The sequence below is a fragment of the Urocitellus parryii genome, chromosome 2 (genome assembly GCF_045843805.1).
Source record: "Urocitellus parryii isolate mUroPar1 chromosome 2, mUroPar1.hap1, whole genome shotgun sequence".
Taxonomy (NCBI): Eukaryota; Metazoa; Chordata; class Mammalia; order Rodentia; family Sciuridae; genus Urocitellus; species Urocitellus parryii.
The window spans coordinates 70,612,067-70,628,107 of NC_135532.1; the positions used below are offsets into that span (position 1 = coordinate 70,612,067).

General features: G+C 36.3%; 1 pseudogene; it reads right to left on the bottom strand.

The window, feature by feature from the left end:
* Nucleotides 1-14,420: 14,420 nt before the first annotated feature.
* On the bottom strand, nt 14,421-15,007 carry LOC113190772 (high mobility group protein B3 pseudogene; annotated as a pseudogene).
* Between the last annotated feature and the right edge of the window lie 1,034 nt (nt 15,008-16,041).

Consider the following 16,041-nt stretch of genomic DNA (forward strand, 5'->3'; position numbering starts at 1 on the left):
GACCAATGTGATTCCACAGTATGTACACTCAGAAAAATGAGAAATTATATCCCATCTATGTATGATATATCAAAGTATATAAGTGCATTCTACTGTCATGTATAACTAATTAAAACAAATAAAAAACACAAACAAAAAACAAACAAACAAAAGAAACATGCTTTTTGGTGATTTTTTTAATGTATTAGAAATACAGGTATGTGTCTGCTTGCCAGTGTTTTAGCTAACTTTTCATTGCCATAGCCAAAATACCTGACAAGAACAACTTAGAGAAGACAAGGTTAATTTAGGGCTCATGGTTTCAGTGGTCACAGTCCATAGATAGCTGACTCTATTGCTCTGGGCCCAAGGTGAGGCAGCATATCATGGAGGGAGGGCTCAGGAGAGGAAAGCTGCTCAGATCATGGTGGAGTCAGGAAAGAGAGAGAGAAAGTGGGGAGGGAGGGAAAGAGGGAAAGAGAGAAAGGTAAAGGGCCACTGGGAAGATGCACCCTTTCAGAATATGCCCCTAGTGACCCACGTCCTCCAACCAAGCCCCACCTGCCTACAGTTACTATCCAGTCATTCAGTTCATTCAAACTAGGATGGACTGCTTAAGTTACAGTTTCATAATCCAATCATTTCACCTTTGAATATTTTTGCATTAACAGGAACTTTTGGGAGACACCTCATATCCAAACTATAACATCTGTCTACTACTCTGTACCTACTAGGAGCAAAGAAAACAAGGACCAGCAATGGCTACAGAATATTTCCTCTCTTTCCTTCATTGCTTAGAGATACATATGAATAAAGATAGGTCTGGACTGAACTTTGGATTTCCGTTATACTGATGACAGGAACTCCATAATTCCAAGGCAATATTCAGAGCTTAGATGACAGTAAAGGGGGTCATAGTAGCTCTCGGTACTAACAAAGGGATCTAGTAACTTCATGGCCACCCCCAAAATACCTGGTGGCTTTTAGGAATAACATTTAGGGGATACTCACAAATTTCAGTATGTTCATGTTTATCTTTATTGAATGACTATGTACAAAAAGGTGGTATTGTAGGGATTCAGATGGAGTTGAAGTTATAGTTTCTGCCCTCAGAACAGCTTACACTTTTGTTAAGAAGACAAATATTCATGAAGGACAAAGTGCAAGCTAAAATTGCAGGGTTCTGAGTGATACAAATATCAAGAATTGCAGGACAACAGAATGATCATCATGAACAGAGATATTCATCTCATAATTTAGAAGGCAACTTAGTCATGTTGTTTAATGGGCACATTCTCCAAGAATATTATTTCTGTAGTAATATTGTAACAAGTGAAGATGGGCTGAAGACTGATTTTCCAGGCCTATGAAATAACAAACAACTCACTTGTATTGGCTTTCTTGGAGAGAGAGAGAGAGAGAGAGAGAGAGAGAGAGAGAGAGAGAGAGAGAGAGAAAGAGAGCAAGCGCATGCAATGTTCAAAATGTGTTTTCCTGAGCATACTTACTAAAAGTGCACCTCACCATAATTTTTTGTGTCAGAATCTCTGTAAGTAGAGCTTAGAGAATCTGCATTTTTAAATAATATCTCTAGGGATATTTATGTACAGTAAAGTTTGCAGTCTACCAGTAAAGAATTATCACAATGCAAACAGATTTTGCATTTAATTTAAGAGAAAATAAGATGAGCCAATAGGCAATCAAATATAGAAATATCAGATTAGGCTAGAGATCTAGCTCAGTGTAAAGAGCTTGGCTAGCACTGGATTTAATCCAAGAAAATAAAGAAAGGAGAGAGAGAGAGAGAGAGAGAGAGAGAGAGAGAGAGAGAGAGAGAGAGAGAGAGAGAGAGCGCACACACACACACACACACACACACACACACACACACAAGCAAGCACCTATGACATTCAGGCTAATATACTCAAAGCATTATAGCATTATTAGATTCCAGGTATAGTACTAGGCTCTTTTATACCTATTGTTCTTTTTAGTTTTCATAATATGGCTAGAGGTTTAGGGGTTTTATGTTGTCATTTATGCAGATGGGCAAACAAACTCAAAGATGTTTATGACCATGTGGTGATCACCCAGGAATTAAGTGACATAGGTAAGATTGCCCCAGTTTCTCTCTGCTGCCCAGTGGGATCTTCATGTAGCTTCCTTATTAAGCAGCTGTAAGACCTCAGAGAATCAAGTTCTTTTTCCCATTAACATATGGAGTATCTAATCAGGGAGAAAACTCTATCAATGTTAACATTGCACAATACCCTCAAATTCCTCCTTAGGCACTGGCATTGTTACTGTAGCTGTGTGAAGGTTGAGCAGATGTGTGTCAACAGATACAGGTAGAGAAAGTTTATACCATGTTGAAGACATTGAAACTGTACATTTAGTTTATGAAACTATGGGAAACCTGAAGAGTAGCATAAGGATTGCAGTAGGGTTTGTGCATGAGGGATGATGTCAATACCACCCCTTCAACCTTTCCAGATTCTACCAATAAAGCATTAATTTGCAATACAGCATCTGGATAGGGACAGCAGCTCTGGAATCAAATTACCTGAGTATAGATCTGCCTTCTGTCATTAAGAGATTTGTGATATCAGGTGAGTTGTTTATATTGCCTGAATCTTAGTTTCCCCATCTGTAAAATGGGAATAACAGTGGAGACATCCTTGCAGGGTTGTTATGAAGATTAAACAAGAACTTTCAGGAAGAACTCTTTGGACAATGCATAGCACACGTTAGCATGTTCCATAAATGTTTGAGTGTTCAACAAAAGTGAAGCTCAGTGGCTCAACACAGTGGGCCCTCAGGGTGCTGGTTGAGTAGAAGGCTCTACCAGTCTTATGTAGGAGGATCATTTCAATCGTTTTAGTGCCTGAGCGTGGATTGCCCCATCTGACTGGTACCTCTTTTCTTGGTCTTCACCCACCCTCTCACCTTGTGCTTGTGTTTTGCTTTAGGACACCCACATGCTAGGCCCACCACTTTGTCTTCTGCTTTTTGGTTGTGTTTGCCACTCCACGCCCCCACTCCATCCCCCACTCCCCCATCCCATCTCTCCTCCCTCCCCCACCCCACCTTGCACCCAGGCACACTGCTTTTCTCTTGAAAGGGAAGGGGTCCTCCTTTAACTGGCAATCTTTCAAAACAAAGATGATTTTGACTAATTCAGCTTAAGTAATTAAATCAGCAGTAACTTGGAGGCAAAATTCATGGTCAAACAGTTAATTTTTTTCCTTTTGAAAACTGGAAACTTGAGAAAAGTTGCTCAGGATTTGGGTGTTCATCAGAATTCACCAGAGGAGGCTTCTCAAACTACCCTGATTCCTAACACTTCTGACTTCTTCCCCCCTCCCTATCTCCACCTTTGCAGAGAACCAGCACTTAAAAAATAACATGTAGAAATGATGGGATGTGTGTATATATACATGCATTTTTAAAATAGTTCCAATTCTTCCCATAAATTCTTGAAAAATGATGAAATAATTTTTAAAACAGCTCTGAGTTTAGCTTTGTGTCACTGGCTATTGCTATGTCAGGAAGAATTAGGACTAGACTATCTTAACACTTAGAATTATGTTTTGAAGTTGGTAACCAATATTTAATATATTTGGGTTATTTTTTTTTCTGTGACTACTATGGTTAAAGGAAAAAAAAATGGTGTTTTGTTCTTCTACCTTCATGGCAATTCTGGGTATAGTCAGCATGGGATAAAATAAAGAAGATTTCTAACTGCTCCAGCATTCTGTTTATATGTGCTCTATGGAAAGGTTTCTTGAGGGTCTTTTATTTGCTGATTCTTTATCAATTTTATTTCTTTATGTATTATGTGGCACATTTTATTTCTTTATGTATTATTATTGTTTATTTCTCTATCACTACTCAAGACAGTATTGCATTTTTATTTGTTAGATTTTCTTTCTTCTCTCTTGTCTAGCATGAGGCACATCAAAATTTAAATATTTATGGTCGGGACCATTTTAAGAGGTATTTTTCTTTTCCTTCTAACCACTTCTAATAGGAGACATTATAACAGAACAATATGAGAAAGTTAAGATAATATTTGTCTTTATTGGTGTTTTCATGCTGTTTTAGAGTTGATTTATATCATTATTTAATGCCAAAATGTGAGACCTGATGAAATAATAATGCAAAATGCTCTATGCTTGCGTGGTTTTTATTGTGTCAATTTGTATTGAAAATACATAAAATATTTAAAAAATAATAATGCAAAAATTAATTAGGTCTGATGAACACTGGGGTTTCCATCCTGACAGTCTTGAATAACTGTGTTTTGGTTCTGAGGAGAGCACACCATTGATTTGGAAGAAATGAAGACTTGGGTGAAGAAAGACTAAAATATCAACTGTCACCCTGGCCCCCAAGTGTTTTAATTTGCTTCAAGAACCCCACAGAGGTCTTATGGGTTGTCAAAGTAGTTGTTAGTAGTTAAAGATTCATCAATGAATATTCATTGCAGGCAATTTACCAAGTGGTTTTCACCTGCATCATCCAATAGAATCTCCACCCAACTCTGAAGGTGAAACTGACCCTCACCTTGAAGTGACTGACCATGAACCCCACTTCTAATTAATAGCAGAGCTGAGCCAGTTTCCACATTACAAAATGTCTCCTTCCACTGGGTAACAGGGTCTCACATTAATGCGTTCTGCAAAGTGGTGTCTCTGCGCTCATTGACAGATGATCAGATCAAGCTGGGTGAGGTTGGGAATCTGACCCAATGCCTCACAGTCTGTGGTAGCAGGATTGGAATTGAGCCATGCCTGATCCAATGATTTGCATTAAATCTCCATACTGCCTCAGTGTCCAATACTGGCTCTGTAAAAAACCCTCAGGATGTTTTTACCCATGTTTAATTCTTCCAGTCAGCCATTACATGCCAACATTTTTCAGATCAACAGTTAAGAATTATTAAAGGCATGTGAGATAGCTCCTCTCTTTTCATATGGGTTAAAAAGGACCCAGACTTGGGATATTTTGTAAATTTATTTTTGCCTATTAAAGATGCTAGAGAAGTTTTACAAGATCTACAGAGCAAGGCATGTATGTTAGTGAGCATTTGTGATGGTAGGCTGTCTTAGCTAAGGCAAAAGAAAGAGACTTAGGTTATGAAGGAAGAATGCAAATTAGTAATTACCACCATTTATCCTGTTTCTGCAGGGTACAGTCTAGGGATGATGAAAAGATAAATGAAGAATGCAAGAAAAAAATTCTCGTCATTGCGATATTTGTAATATAGCTGAGTAGACCAAATCTACATGTGTGTTAACTATATGTGTCCTGAACCGCAAGAGAAATCCTGCTCTTGATTTGGACACTTCATACTGGCCATCTCCTTGGTAAAACTGTAGCTCCATGACTACATCAAACATCTAGAATTGGGGAATTTTAAATAACCAGAAAATGCTTCCAGCCAAAATAAAATAACAGGGATCAGATTCACTCTCCCACCTGAAGCCAAATAAACCAGATTAAACATTTGAGACAACAAGGAACAGTGATCCCTGAGAAACAGGAAACAAATTAGGTGAGCTCTATGATTGCTCCAGCTAGCTTTACAGAGAGGTTTTCCAGGCCATGACTCAGAAAAGAGGAACCCTTGTTTTAACTGGCAAATTCCCTTGAATTGAGGGGACAGAGCTGAGTATGGGAAGATCAAGACCACTGGAGTTCACCCATAAAGTACTTGAGGAAGCACCCCAGAGATCTGCAGAGTCCTCCCTGAGTATTCCGCTGAGGGCTGACCTTGCAATGAGAAGAAACTACAACAACTAAGGAAACGACCTCTAAAAGGATTAGAAAGAAAAATGACTAGAACCCACACAAGGCTCAGAATAGTGCCTCTTCCCACTAGTCAGACTGGAGGACATTATATATTATGGAACCTTGGGCATATTATTCAGAAAGGATTTACCTTGGTGGTGGGAATAATTAGCTCACACTAAACAAAGCTCTGATACCAACTTAAAAAATATTAAAAGCAAGACCTGAAAAGGCCAGACTATTTGCAGGGGTCTTAACTGTGTTCCAGAGAACAAAGCTCAAGAGTATTTTGTATTTATTGGAAGACAAAATATGCAGCATCCTACTAAGGAAAATTCATGATGTCTGGCATCCAGTCAAAGGGCACAGGCATGCAAAGGAACAGAAAAATATTACCATTAATGAGAAGAAAAACCAATAAATCAACACCAACCAGAACTCACACAAATGTTAGACTAACAGACAAGGATGCTAAAATAATTTCTATAACTATATTTCATATGTTCAAAAAGTAAAGTGGGGACATAGAATATATTTTTAAAAGATTCAAATTGAGCTTTTGGAGATGAAAACTACAACATATAAAATTTAAAAAGTACTGGAGTGGATTAATAACAGATTAATCATTGCAAAAAAAGATTAATAAGGCCATAAAATAAAAAATTATAAAAAGTGGAAAATTAATTTTAAGAAAAGAGTATTAGGGACCTAGAGACAAGTTGCAGTGGTCTAATCTATATGCAACTGCAATTTCTAAACGAGAAAAGGAGTGGGATGTAAGAAGTTCTGGAAGAGATAGGGCCAATTTTTTCCCCAAAATTTGTTATAAACTATAAACCTCACAAATCTGTTAAGCTCAAGATACAAATCCCAAGCATAAGAAACGTGAAGAAAATCACACCAAGATACATTATAATCAAGTTGCTTTAAAACATAGAACAAATAGTGTTAAAGAAAAACTCGAAAATTCACCTAGAGAACAGTTCTGTGACATATAGAAAAAGAAAGATCAAAATTGCGACATGGTTTTCTTGAGAAATAAAGCAAATAAGGAGACTATGGAGTCACATCTTTAAATTTCTGGAAAGAAAACTTTGTCCACCTAGAATTCGATACCCAGTGAAAATTACTTTTAGGATAGAAAAGCTTTTTCAGACATGAAAGCACTGAAAGAAATCATCACCAAGAGGCTTCTACTACAAGAAATGTTAAAAGAGGTTCTTCATGTGGAAGAAAACCAATACCAGATGAACTGACAGGGTAGAAAGAAGAGAAATGGAAATACTCTTATAAAAGTGCTTTTTAACTGCATTATGCACCATAGTTCTTATACCAGTGCTGCAAAGAAGAAACTGAACCTCACAGTGTAATGATTAACCATAGGCCACATAGCTAGTTGATAGAACAATAATCAGTGAATTAGAAAACAGAAAAAGCAATAAAGAAAACCAGTGAAACTAAATCTGTATCTTAATAAGATCAATGGAGTCAACAAACCTGTAAAAGAAAAAGAAATGTATAACTAATAGCAGAAATGATAACAAGTACATCACTATAGATGCCACAGATATTAAAAAGACAAAGGAATAATTAAGAATAATTTTAGTCTAATCTACAACTTGGAGAAAATGGACTTAATTTTTACAGACTATTAAATCTTACTTATTTAGATAACCTGAATAGCCCTATATATACTCAAGAAATTGAATTTGTTCACATGATGCCATTGGTGAATTCTACCAAACATCAGGTTCACATGATGCCGTTGGTGAATTCTACATTTAACGTAGAAATAATATCATCAGATGAATTGATACAATATGCAAGGTAATACATGGATCTCAAAATAATTTTGCTAGTGAAAGAAGCTTAACAGAGTTCATGTGGTCTGATTCCATGTAGTACCTATACTGTACAATTCCAGTGTTTTTAACTTTAGAAATTTCAAACATGCAGTAATAGAAATTAGTTCAGTGGTTGCTTGGTGAGAAGAGGATTGCAGGATTATATCAGGGCATAAAGAATCAGGTATAACTAACTTGACTGTAGTTATGGTTGCATGGTTATATCAAACACCCAATTTAAAACTTAAAATATGTACACTCTGTTGTATACCAGTTATATGTCCCCCAAAATAAAACAAAATGGAAGGATAAGTCTAAAAAGTAACAAAGAGGGCTGGGGATATGGCTCAAGCGGTAGCGCGCTTGCTTAGCATGCACGCTGCGCTGGGTTCGATCCTCAGCACCATATAAAAATAAAGATGTTGTGTCCGCCAAAAACTAAAAAATAAATATTAAAAAATTCTCTCTCTCTCTTTCTCTCTCTCAAAATTTTTTTTTCCAAATTACAAAGAGTAATTTGAAAAAAAAAATCATGAAAATTACATGATCAGCATAACTCTACAAAGTAAAAATACATTCTTGTTTCTCCTCTGGAACATCTTCTTCCTTCTTCAGATTCCTTTTTGCTTTGCTTTTCATTTACAAAATTTCTTTAATGATCTCCAGTGTCCTGGTTTTGTATGAGGGCCTCTAGATATGTGATATTTGCCTTTTCTTTAATTTCTGCTTTTGGGATTCTTGTTGATAATGATTATTCCCTCTTTCACTTCTAGAAATGGATTAAACCTGGCCAAGATTTGCTTTTCTCTCTCTCTTTTATCCTTTTTATTTCATCTCTTTTTAAAAAAAATTTAAGATGCACAGATTGTTGAAAAAGTCACCAGTGAAATATTTATATTATGAACTTCTAGATTTTTAGTCACATCCAAATGTTTGAGTGTATGTATTATATAGGGTGTATTCAATATATACTCATTATTAAAGTCATTGATCATATTAATTAGCAGATGGAGGTCAAGAACTCTACATACATTTCCTTAGGGGAAGAAAGACCAATGAGAAAGCATGTAGAAATATAGATTGGTTTGAGAAAGCTTTAAAGGTATGCAGGAAAATAAATATTATAGTTTTTTATCAAAGTGAAAAGTATAATATAAAGAGATTATTCTCAAACATGGTTACATTTTTAAATAGATTAGAAGACTTTTAAAACACACCTTCACATGACTTTTTAAAACACTTTCCCATGACATGGGCCCCAACCATGCCAATAGACTCAGCATCTTTGGGAAATGGGTCTTTGTGTTAGTATTTTAAAAAATTTCCCTAGACAATTCTAATCGCTGTCACAAGAACTGTGGGCATAGTGCTAAGATCCTGAGTGTTAGAATAGAAAGACTGTCCTCTGCCACCCACGACCTTGGGTGCTGTATTACAGCTAATGCTTGACTTTGACGGCACATTGGAGTCATCTGATGCTTGGGTACTACCTCAAAGATTCTTATTTCAGTTGTCTGTGGAACAGCCTGGGCATGGAGCTATTTTAAGTATGTTCTGGTAATTCTAATGTGCAGTCAACTTTATGAACCACTGTTCTAAGATGGGCTTCCTTGTCTAATATGGGGAAAATACTTTGTACTTTTGTTTTTTGATCATGATTTAATTAAATAATATGTGAATCATTAATAGAGCTGTTAGGCTTATGGTAAACAGTTAATAAATAGTAGTCATGACTTTCAGCTCTGGGTTAGGGAGATCTATACAAGCGCACTCCAAAATCAGGAAAGTTTTGCCAAACTGCAAAAAGTAAGAGCTCATCTATACTTTAGAAAGTCTAAACTCACAAAGCACTGTATGATGGGATATTTTAAAAGCAGAATAGGGGGCTAAGGTATAATGAGGTTTTGCTACAGTTTCAGAATAAATGTTATTCCCTTTGAAGAAAATATTTATCTTCTGAGAAAAGTATTGGCTTGAGATGCTATGAATATGAGGACTGAGGACTCTGGTGGACTTGTATTCAATCGCCGCTTCGTTTAGGAGGTGGTTGAAATGGGATAGTTGGTGAGGAAAAACTCAAGTTTTAAAAAAAATAAGTCCTTCTGTTGGTGAATGATTTAAATTTGGCTATCGATAGCGATGTTATTCTATTGTAAAGCAAAGGTCACTAAAAGCTAGGAAGATAAATGGTGTCTCATAAGCCCCCAAACTTGAGCACATAAATAAAAGCCAGTGCCAAGTCTCCCCGGGACTGACTCAGGTTGGCTGCTCTCAAAGTGCTGCAGTATACATAGCCATATGCTATTAGTCATGGACTATTATTGTCATCCTTTATGGACCCAGGCCTTTAGACCACCAAATAAGTTCCTTTCCCTCCACGTCGGTCACCTCTGCCTTTCCTACAGGCAAAGTCCTATCTTCTCCAGGAATGGATATGGTGACACTCCCGAGATCAACATCTCCCTTCAACGAGGTCCTACCGTTTCCACTACCTCTTTCCATTCAGCTATGAATCCATCAATGAAAGGATCCACGGATGAGGTCAGAGCCCTCATGATCCAGTCACTCCCCCCAAACCCTACCTCAGAACATTACTGCATTGGGGACCAAACCTTCAACACAAAAGGCACTGGGGGACAGTCCAGATCATACCATCCCAGGTAACTAATGAGAAAACGGAGGATTCGAGATAGTAAATAATTTGGCCCAGAGTGCATAACTAGTAAGTGGAGTACTGTTGTTTATACCTGGATCTGATTTCAAAGCTCATGTTTTTTGTTTCCTAGTGTTATCACACTCTGAATTTTTCCTCACCAAGCAGCATAACTTCAGTTCTTTTTTGACGCTCTTATGAATTCTAATGCTGCTTAGTTAAAATCACCCCAATTATGGCTACTATAACCAGTTCAATTGAGATAACCTCTTTTATTCTAGTTCTCTGAGTACATTAATTAGAACTTATCAAAAATACTTTTTGGCTTGGGGATGAATTCATATATATTCAATAATATATGAAACTGACATAGAAATGTTACTAACATTTCTATATCAGTTTCATATATTAACTTCTGTCTCAAGAAGAGGGATTGCTCCATTGTCCTTCAAAGAGCTTGCTAAAGATTTTGCAACAAATATGTGTCCGTTACCTTGAAAGCAATCTGTTTTGGTAAATCTCAAGCCACTTTCTAAATCCAGTCAAATATATCAGCATAACTGGAGGTTCCATGAATGTGTAGTATTTGAAGGAATTTATATTCCAGTGGTAACGAGAACATGTTGAAAACCAGAGCAATAATAATTTTATTTCTTTCTTTTAAATTGAATTGTTTAAGTTATGTATGTGTAGTACAGTGCTAGATATTTCTATTTGAATTTCTCCAATGGAAAACCTGAACCACCAAGGAGCTAGATGGCCTGTCTCAGTCTCCTGGTGGGAGTAGAAACGAAATCCCTATTGCTGAGGCCTCTCTCTCTCTCTGGCAAGCTGTGGGCGAAGCTGATACCTGAATGTTTCTCTTTGTGAGTGAGATCTAGGGGGAAATAGTGAAATTTTCATTTATATGAGGTTTATTGAGGACGATAGACTTTTTGGGGATTTCCTCAAGTTTGATAATTAAGGAAAAGACATAGTGAATTAGGTAAATGTTGAAATGAACTGTCACACTCTAAACTTACAGTTAAGCGACCAGGTTTTCTTTGTTATGATACCCTAATCTAGTTATGCTATATGGACATGTATTTCAGGTTATTCTCAGAATAAGGCATCAGGGAGCAATTTAACAAGGATTCACTGAGGCTCATGCTGTGTTGGATTTAGTTTGAAAAATACAGGAAATATCTTGAATCCCATGGAACTTTCAGTCAAGGAGGAGTGAGGATAAGAAGATAGCAATAATCAAGTAAACCATTAAGTAAAGATGTGCTGTAAAGAAAATAAAGTAGGAAAATGAACTGAAGGATGATTAGGGACTAACAGACAGAATGATCAGGGAAGTTCTTATTTAGAGACACATTGTGAGCTAAAACCTGAGGGGAGAAAGGAATCAACTTTAAAAATTTAGGGGGACTCTTCTGTGCAGTCAGAGCAGTAAGTGCAAAGGACATGTGGCAGGAATAAACTTAGCAAGTACAGAGAAAAAGGCCAGTATTCCTGGAGCAGGGTAAGAGAGAGGAGGATAGTAGAAGAAAATGAAAGTGGCTCCTTACTGAAGGCAATAGGAGGATTTCAACTCTATGAGTGAAGTAAAGAATGGAGTTCAGTGTAGGAGTGTTTTGTTTTGAGAAAAGTTATGTTTTGAGATCATCACCATGTCTTGTATGATGAGAATAGACTATAGAGGATCAAGAGTATATCATGGTCACTTAGGAAACTACTAAAATAACCCAGGAGAGAGAGAGAGAGAGAGAGAGAGAGAGAGAGAGAGAGAGAGAGAGAGAGAGAGAGAGAGAGAATTTGGCAACTGTGTTGGCTTGGATAATTTGGCAACTCTGTTAAGATATGCTCAGAGTCTGGATATGTTGTAATAATATTTCTCTGTGAGATAGAGTCAAGAAGAATTCCAAGGTTTCTGGCTTGAATAATTGAAAGTTTTCTGCTGCACTTAACCAAAAATTTGGAAGGCTGCACATGTAGCAGTTTTGGGTATGGACTGGGAGATGAGTTTTGGGCATGTAAAGCAAGAGGTGTCCAAGTGGGGAAGTTAGGTCAACCATTGGATGTGAAGTCTGGAGTTCACAGAGAGATCTGTCCAAGAGACATTTAGACATTGATAGCATATAGGCTTATTTAAACCTATGTGGGATTCACTGAGATCTCCCAGGGAGTGCTAGGTCCTGGAGGTGGGATGGAGGACAGATACATAGAGTCATCTAAGGCTTGCTCTCCAAGATGGGTCCATAAAGTTTCCAGGAGTCTGTGGATTATGAGAGCCTTCTTTCTTCCAGGTTGTTTTGGTCTGTTTTCTATCTTTCTTCACCATCTGGTTTTAGATGACAGTGTTAAATGACAATATTCAGTGAATCTTCGTGGATAATTAACACCAGGATAAAGAAATAATTTTAAGTGATTGGAATCCATCTATGAATTTTGAGGAATCTCCCAAACTGAGTTTGACATGCATAATATCGAATGAAGCCAAATGGTCTCTTCTACTATAATGTTGATATAACTTTTTTAAATTAGAAAAATCTAAGAGTAAAGATAACTCTGCCATAACAAGACTTGTTTGACATTGGTTTATCGGCCTTTTCAATGATGGAGTTCTCTAGTCTAAATTTTGCTTGGACTTGGAAGATGGTAAACACACAGAAATTTTTTTTTAAAATTTTAGTTGTAGATGAATACAATATCTTTATTTATTTTTTATGTGGTATTGAGAATTGGATCCAGTGCCTCACATGTGCTAAGCAAGCGCTCCACCACTGAGCCACAACCCCAGCCCCTAACACAGAGAAAATTTTTAACTTAAAGAGCTAGACATTTCTATTTATTTAAAAATTGTGCTTTCATAATGTGTTATCATTATGGATAAATACAAATTAAAAATTAGAGACTTAAATCTTCTTGGAAAATGTGGGAGTGATATCTCTCTCCTTTTTCTTTTGAGAATTTACTTTAGAAAACTTATAATACTTCAGATTTTCTTCTGTCTTTGAACTGTATATAAATTCTTTTGAAGACTAGATTGGTATTTGGCCAGCTTTATGACTCAGGAATGTCTATTTTAAGGACCTGGGAGCCATCTGTCTGAAATGGAAACATCAAGAGAGATAGTGCCCCTCCTCTAGTTTCTGCAGAAAGGTACAAGGCTACCTTGAGGGGTAGGGAGTTTGCCTGTTATGGAGATGAGAAACATACTTATTTTTCTGGATAAAGCCAACTAGCTAACACAGATGGTCACCTTAATTACTAGTATAGATAGAATGAGCAATATATGAGAAATTGTGTTGTCAAGACATCTTATTTGAGGACTAACTAGTTATTATCTTGAAAACATATAAGTAATCATGTTTGGTTATATAAAAGAGTGAGTTTTTTTTCTATCTTTGCAGAGTAGCTGATTGCCTGTGATGAACTTATTTAATGATTATTCAATACTAAACCTTTTTTTTTCTCTACTATCTTTGTAGATTTCTGAAGTAGGAGTTCTTTTTTTTAGTTTTACATTTTCCTAATATTAATTTCTAATAATTTAAATTATCAGAAATTACTGGCATGTTTTAGTGCTCTAAAGTCTTCTTTCAAAAATTCATGGGTAATTAATTTTGTTGGATATTTTAAATGGCTTGTTGCTCCCAAAGCAAGAATTGACTTTAAAGACCCCAAAAGGAATCTTCCCCCACAGCCTCAATGCCAAGCAAGGAGCATCAAGAATTTGTCTCAGGTGTTTTATCTTTTTACAGACTATAGATATGTACAGTTGATAACTGAGGATTTCTAGCCAATAACCATACAGTTAACACCACCTTACAAATTGAAAAAGAAATGTTAGGAACATCTTCAAATGCCTTTAAACACCACCAGCAAAGTGCACAGACTGAGGAGAATATGAGATTGCCTTTTTTCATTTTAAAAATGTTTGGAAATATCTACAACTTTGATACAGTTTCAGGGTGCTCTTGATACCTGGGGATACTTCATGTAAACCACTAATGATTTCTAGAGCACTTTGAGAGACTACAATATGGTCATGATAAATTTTGTAATTGAACTTAATGAGAGTAACAGACACATTTCAAATAAGATATGTCAATCATACTGCTCCCCTACTCTAAGGTATTCACAAGGAAAAGGATAAACAGTTTTTATTCCTCCTCCTCCTCCTCTTCTTTGTCTTCCTCTTCCACCTTTTTCTGGGCAAATTTATCAGGACCCTTTGCACCATCAAACTTTCCTTTGGACTTATAGGCAAAAACGTCCTTCTCGTATTTCTCCTTCAGCTTTACAGACTCAGTGACATATGGCTGCTTTTCGCTGTCACTTAAGTTATTTCACTTATCACCCACCTTTTTTTACCACATCTCCAATGGAGATACCAGGATTTGTGGACTTGATCTTGGGGAGGAATTCTAAACAGAACACAAAGAATTCAGACAGTGATCTTTTGGGGGCATTAAGGTCCTTTCTCTTCTTGCATACCTTACCTTCTCCATATTCCTTCATTTCCTGATCATAGTGTACTTTATCCACCTTTGCCATTTCCCCAAATTTAGATTTCTCTTTCCCAGACATTGTCTTTCACCTCTCTAGGGCACTTTGTGGAAAATTCTGCAAAATTGACAGAGACTTCTGGATTTTTCTTCCTATGTTCTTCTCTGCAAGTCTGCAGAGATAAGGTATAAGCAGACATCTTGCCCTTTGGTTTCTTGGGGTCAACTTTAGCCATCCTGATTGTATGGTTCACTAGTCAGTAGTGCAGGGCATGATGTATGTGCAATCATGACATTCTTGACATAATTAATTTTTATTTTGTATTTATTTTTAAATATTTTTATTAGTGCCTTATAGTTACATATAATAAAACTATAATGTAAAATATTCATTTTGACATCATCATGCATGCATGGAATATAATTTACTCCATATCAGTCCTCATTACTTCCAATTTTTATTCTTCTGAAATGTTATACTCACTTTCTAAAGATAATCCCTAAGAGATGTAAGGTCCTATTAAACTTACTGTTGGTGTATATATTTGCTTGCTCATGCCATAACAAAATACCACAGATTGAATAAATGACAGAAATTTATTTTCTCATGATTCTGAAAGCTAGAAGTCCAAGATCAAGGTGTCCACAGAGTTATTTTCTTTTTGGCTTATAGCTGGCTGTCTTCTCCCTCTGTCTTTATGGGTCTTTCCTCTGCACTTGCCTGTGTCTTACTTTCCTCTTCTTACAAGGACTCTAGTCTTGTTGGATCAGAGCCCACCCTAATAGCCTTGCTTTAATTCAATTACATCTTTAAAGACCCCAGCTCCAAATGGGGTTATATTCTTTGGTACAGAGGGTTAGGACTTCAGCTTATAAATTTTTGACAAACACAGTTCAGCTCATAACAATGTATATATTCAAACTGTTATTCAAATATGTGCAAAGGTAGTTTTATCAAAATGTTCTGGAGACCTGAATGTGACTTTCATTTAACATGGTTTTTAGAAGATAAGCATTAAACATTCCACTTGTCTTAGTCACTAGAACTAGAATCTTTGAGTTTTTACCCTATATTTTGGTTTTTGTTTGTTTCTAAGAATTTAGAGTTTTTTTTTAAATAGCAAAATAGATTGCTGATGTATTCCTTCAAAGAAAAAATAAAATGTTTAACAAATAAAAATATTGAAAAAAAGAAAAAATAAAGTGTTTTATGAAAAAATGTACCCTAAATCTTAAAATGTACCCAGGTAATCTAAAACATGCCTCCAAGATTTTT